The following is a 6,000-nucleotide window of genomic DNA, read 5'->3' as shown; positions in this document are numbered from 1 at the left end:
AAGCTTATTCAACGTCAGTCAGAATCGCTTCACCATATCCAGAGACAACAACCTGGACCAGGTGTATCTGCAGATGAACAGCCTGATGACTGAAGACTCTGCTGTTTATTATTGTGCTCGAGAGCCACAGTGATACAGGAAGCCACAGAGCTGTACACAAACCACTACAAATGTCACTGTGTCACTGATAGAAAATGCAAGTTTAAATACCCCATAATTGACAGTATTTGATGCATTTCCCCACACTATGCTTTTATCACAACTTGCCCTAAATAGAAACAAAAAGTGGAGTTCACACACCATCAGGATTATCATCTCTTATATGAGGCTGAGCTGTAAGAACAATAAGAAAAAAATAACAATAATTATATAATCCATTGTTTATTTTAATTTAACAGTGTTTTGTTCTAGGCTTTTTAAGTCCCGTAACAAGCTGTACGTTTACAAGCTCCCAGTATTTCTCAAATATCTTACAAAATATTAATAAATATTTTGAAATAAAAAAAAATATTATTATGGTCTGAATAAATGGATGTTGGCCAACCTTTATTGGCATGGTGTTCTATCAATATATTAAATGTTTTTTTTTATGTAAAAAAAAAATACAGTTTTTTTCATAGTCAAATACATAAATAAGTCATGTCAAGATATACTGATGATAAATAAAATTTAACTTAATACTTTGATAAACTGAAAAAAATATATGTTTAATGCAAAAAACAATTTAACCAATTTCCAACCTTAAATATATTTATGTTGATTAGAATATTTTGTTTTATTCTTACCCACTGCTGATAATACAGCCCCCCGTCCCTCCAGTGCAGGAAACAGTGTTTAGTTTTTGTATTAGTGTTTATCACAGTGATGGGCTGGGTTGAGATATAGATTCATACAAAAACCTAAGAGCAATAATCTAATGCTCTCCCATTCTTGTGATGAAAAAAAAGCTCAGGACTAAATATTTCCTACTGAAATATGAGGTAACTACTGTGGTTATTATTTTTATTAAGCAGATTCATGGTTAAAAGTTATTAAATTAGTAGTTTAAAGTCAGAGTTGGTACACAGACATAATTGTCATCTTGCAGTAAATCTTAACTTTAAGAGCTGATTAAGAATCAGCACAAAACATATGCTCCCAGGATAACATCAGGGGATAATGCTGATCAGGATGTATGTGTTCTTTAGTCACGTTATGAGGTTTTCACACATTATTTTTGGTATGTCAGGTTTTTGTTCCAGCAGTGAATGGAGATGCAGCACTGTGATTACTCCGACTACTGGGGCAGCGGGACTGAAGTCACAGTAACAGGTAAGTCACATTTAAACAATATATTATTAGTCAGAAGATTATTTTTTAACTTTTTTATGTGATTATTGGTGCTGGAGAAGTTTAACTTATAGTCCTATATTTAGGTTTATATTGATGTTGGACACGCTAGAAAACAGAGCAGACAGATGTTTTTAATGCAGCTGTTTCTTAGAAAACATTTGAAAAACTTCCTCTTAATGCAGATGGTGGTTTGAGGTAATCTTAATTAATTCAGCTGGATTGTAATTGGTGTTGATGAATGTTTGCATCTTTTTATTCACATTATTATTCAATACATGTTGTATTACCGTGGATATTAATCACCATACCATACTTGAATTTAAGAAATATTTCTCAGTTCAGTATACTGTCAGAAAAGTACATCTTGTCTGTCCTTGTAGTATTTCATAGCAGAAATAGTAAACAGGTATTTGGTATTTTTTAGTTTCCCTGCTCTTGTAGAAAACTACTGATGATAACGTGCATCTGCTTTCCATGTTCGCTTTTTAAACCTGAAGAGGGAGGTCCATGCAAACTCTTCCTTCCTTATAATCACACCATCAACAGCTCTTAGAACATTTATGACAGCACAACTGGGACACTTTAGAAAACTTAGAAATATTCAGATCAGAAAACACTAGATTACATTGTTAATTACAGAATGGAAAATATGATTTCATGGAGTTTATTCTTCATAGTTACTTTTCATGGTAAGAGTCATTTCTGCATTACACGCTGAAGACACTCTAGTGTAACTACTGTATTTCACCTCTGTGATGGATGATTATCACAATTTCTTTCCTTACAGGAGTTTGGAGTGAGATCAAACTGGACCAGTCTCTCTCTGAGGTGAAAAGACCTGGAGAGACAGTGAAGATGTCATGTATCATATCTGGTTATAGCATGACAAGCAAGTATCTTCACTGGATACGACAGAGACCAGGAGAAGCTCTGGAGTGGATTGGGAGGATGGATACAGGTTCAAACTCTGCTAGCTATGGCAGCTCCTTTCAAGCCGTTTCATCATGACTGAAGATGTTCCCAGCAGCACTCAGTACCTCGAGGTCCAGAGCCTGACAGCAGCAGATTCTGCTGTTTACTTCTGTGCTCGACAGACACAGTGACTGAAGACAGTGGAGCAGCTGCACAAAAACCTCCACAGACAACAAACAGCAATGTGATCTTAATGACATCTGAGTCTCTCCCCCCTCTCTTTCCCTATTTTATACTATTATAACATTATGACTTTGGCAATTTAGTATTACAGTAGATAATCCTTTGACAATTGAAGAAACTCTACTTTAGTAATGTAACATTATGAACTGGATAAATATTTATTCATCACTTTAAAGTAAAATGTAAAATATATAGAAATATAATATAGCTATATCAAAGTACTTCGTAATTTTATCTTTCAAATAGAGGTTAAAAACAAGCAAATATCGGCCAAATATCGGCCAAAATAATCGGCAGCATATATCGGCCATCGGCCGACCCTGATTTCAAAAGATTGGCATCGGCATCGGCCTGAGAAAACCCATATCGGTCGACCTCTACTAACTACTATAGTTATGCCGAAAGTGTAGCTAGCTAGCAGCGATCTTTTCCCATTGTACTGAATGGGACATATAGCTAGCTAGCTGTTCCTCCTAACAAAACGACGTTCATAAAAATGCCTTAAATTGAAAACGGACACAACGTTAGCTTTGTAAGACGTTGGGGTAGCTGTGATATAAGTGTTGTGACGAAATTCAAACTGTAAATATATTATAGTTATGCTGGCAGTCAGCTGCGGAGCCCCGTAGTGCAGTAATCCACAAAGGATGACTTTGCCCTGGGTATGGAGCCCAGCAGCTTTCTCGTCAGACTGTGTGGAGCTCCAAAAGTCCGACACCGACACGTCTTACCAAATTTGCAATTAGCCATCAATTTTCGTAAAACGGCCCATATTTGAGCTTTATATAGTTGATTTCTCGCATAAAAAAAGTCTCAGAAGTGAATTTGGTAATGAAACATTGCAGTGTTTGGAATATGAGTGTTGTGGTTTCTGTATTTTGCCTTGTGTTTTGTGCCGTTTCTGTTGCTTCGTAGTTTTCTGTATGTTTCCTGTTTTTGTTGTTCTCCCTTGTGTTTAGTGTTGTCAAGTTTCTGTGTTTAGTTGATTTCATGTTTCCCGGTTTATGTTCTGCTTCCTGTTTTATTTTGATAGTCTGGTCTTCTGTCTTGTCATGTCTAGCTTTGCTTTCTGTTCCCACCTTTGTTGATTGTCTTGCCCCGCCCTGATGTGCTTCACCTGTTGTCTCACCTGTTTATGATTTGCCTGTCACCTCATGTATTTAGCCTCTGTGTTCCCCTTGTCTTTTGTCAGATCGTCTTGTGTGCTTGCCCATGTCTGGTGTTTGTTCCTTTGTATGTTCTGTTTGCTCCTGCCGTCAGTGTTCGATTTTGTATGTTTCCAGTCCTTGTACTGCCGCCCTTTGTTATATTAAATACCTCAGTTTGACCGCCTCCTGCCTGCCTACCTCCTCTCTGCATTTGGGTCCGAATTCCTTGCTCCCTCGTCACAGAACGATCTGACCACCATGGACCCAGCGGAGAGACGTCTGTTTACAGACAAAGTGGCCCAGTTCGACCAAACAGTGGCAAAGCTGATCCGCTCAAAACCAAGCCAGCGATCGCCAATCCTGGAGAGGGTCACCACCCAGCAGCTCTGGTTCGAGGAACGACCGTGGGTGAGTCACTTTGTTCCCCACCTGGATGATGTTAAGAAGAAGCTAGAGTGTTTTCGTCAAGCCCATCTCAACAACTCACCCACCAGCCCGCCTGCTCACCAGCCAACTAACACCGTGGCTATTGGGGCATTGTTTGTCGCTCCATCTATCTCCTCGCCTGTTCCTCTCAGTCGAGCCCCCTCTCCACCCGGAGAGGAACCAAGGCCCTGCACGTCTTTGTTTGGACAATTTTCCATGTGGCTTAAACGGACCGAAGAAGCTGAAAGAGCCAGCCGGCAAGCTGCTAGTCAGAGACCGAGTGCTTCAACTAGCAGCCCTCCGACGCAACCTGGTCAGCGTGCACCCCAACCACCAGCAGTCCTATGAAGGAACCCGCCTGGCCGTCTTCACAGGGACCCGTGGAGGCCGTGGGACGGAGGAAGGGACGTCTTGGCTCTCGGCGCCTTGTCCCTGATCAGCCTCTCCTTGGACCCGAGCCCAAGCTGCCCAGCGGACCTGAGCCTGACCTAACCTGGGTGCCTGACCCCGGGCGGCGTGCGGCTCTCCTGACCCCGGGCCGGCGTGCGGCTCTCCTGACCCCGGGCGGCGTGCGGCTCTCCTGACCCGGGTCGGCGTGCGGCTCTCCTGACACCGGGCGGCGTGCGGCTCTCCTGACCCGGGCCGGCGTGCGGCTCTCCTGACCCGGGCCGGCGTGCGGCTCTCCTGACCCAGCCGGGCGTGCGGCTCTCCTGACCCGAGCCGACGTGCAGCCCTCCTGACCTCGAGCTGACGTGCAGCCCTCCTGACCTCGAGCTGGCGTGCAGGTCCTCTGTCCCTGGGCTGGCGTGACAGCTCTTTCCTGCCTCCCGGCCTGCTAGCGGCCTCTCCCCAGACTCCCGGCCTGCTAGCGGCCTCTTCCCTGCCTCCCAGCTGGCTAGCAGCCCCATCCCAGAATCCCAGCTAGCTAGCAGCATCCCCTGACTCCAGGCCAGCTAGCATCTCCCCTGACTCCAGGCCAGCTAGCATCTCCCTGACTCCAGGCCAGCTAGCATCTCCTGACTCCAGGCCAGCTGGCGGCCTCTCCCCTGAGTCCCGGAGTCGGCCTCTCCCTGAGTCCCGGCCTGCTAGCGGCCCTCCCTGAGTCCCGGCCTGCTAGCGGCCTCTCCCCTGAGTCCCGGCCTGCTAGCGGCCTCTCCCCTGACTCCCGGCCTGCTAGCGGCCTCTTTTGGACTCTTCTAGATTCCCCGCTAGCTAGCGATCTCTCTGAGCCCCAGCTAGCCAGCAGCTCCCCCGAGTCCCAGCTAGCCAGCAGCTCCCCCGAGTCCCAGCTAGCCAGCAGCTCCCCCGAGTCCCAGCTAGCTAGCAGCTCCCCCGAGTCCCAGCTAGCTAGCAGCTCCCCCGAGTCCCAGCTAGCTAGCAGCTCCCCCGAGTCCCAGCTAGCTAGCAGCTCCCCCGAGTCCCAGCTAGCTAGCAGCTTCCCCGAGTCCCAGCTAGCTAGCAGCTTCCCCGAGTCCCAGCTGGCCAGCAGCTCTTCTGACTCCCAGCTAGCTGGCGGTTTCCCCGACTCCCAGCTAGCTGGCGGTTTCCCGACTCCCAGCTAGCTGGCGGTTTCCCGACTCCCAGCTAGCTGGCTGTTCCGACTCCCAGCTAGCTGGCGGTTTCCCCGACTCCCAGCTAGCTGGCAGTTCCCCGACTCCCAGCTAGCTGGCAGTTTCCCCGACTCCCAGCTAGCTGGCAGTTTCCCCGACTCCCCAGCTAGCTGGCAGTTTCCCGACTCCCAGCTAGCTGGCAGTTTCCCCGACTCCCAGCTAGCTGGCAGTTTCCCGACTCCCAGCTAGCTGGCAGTTTCCCCGACTCCCAGCTAGCCGGCAGCTCCCTGACTCCCAGCTAGCTGGTAGTCTCCCTGAGTCCCCAGTCCTCTGGTGTCCCCGAGCTCTCTGGTGTCCCTAGTGTCCCTCTGCCCAGTGTCCCAGCACTG

The sequence above is a fragment of the Perca flavescens genome, chromosome 15 (genome assembly GCF_004354835.1).
Source record: "Perca flavescens isolate YP-PL-M2 chromosome 15, PFLA_1.0, whole genome shotgun sequence".
Classification (NCBI taxonomy): domain Eukaryota; kingdom Metazoa; phylum Chordata; class Actinopteri; order Perciformes; family Percidae; genus Perca; species Perca flavescens.
This window is presented reverse-complemented; position numbering follows the sequence as displayed.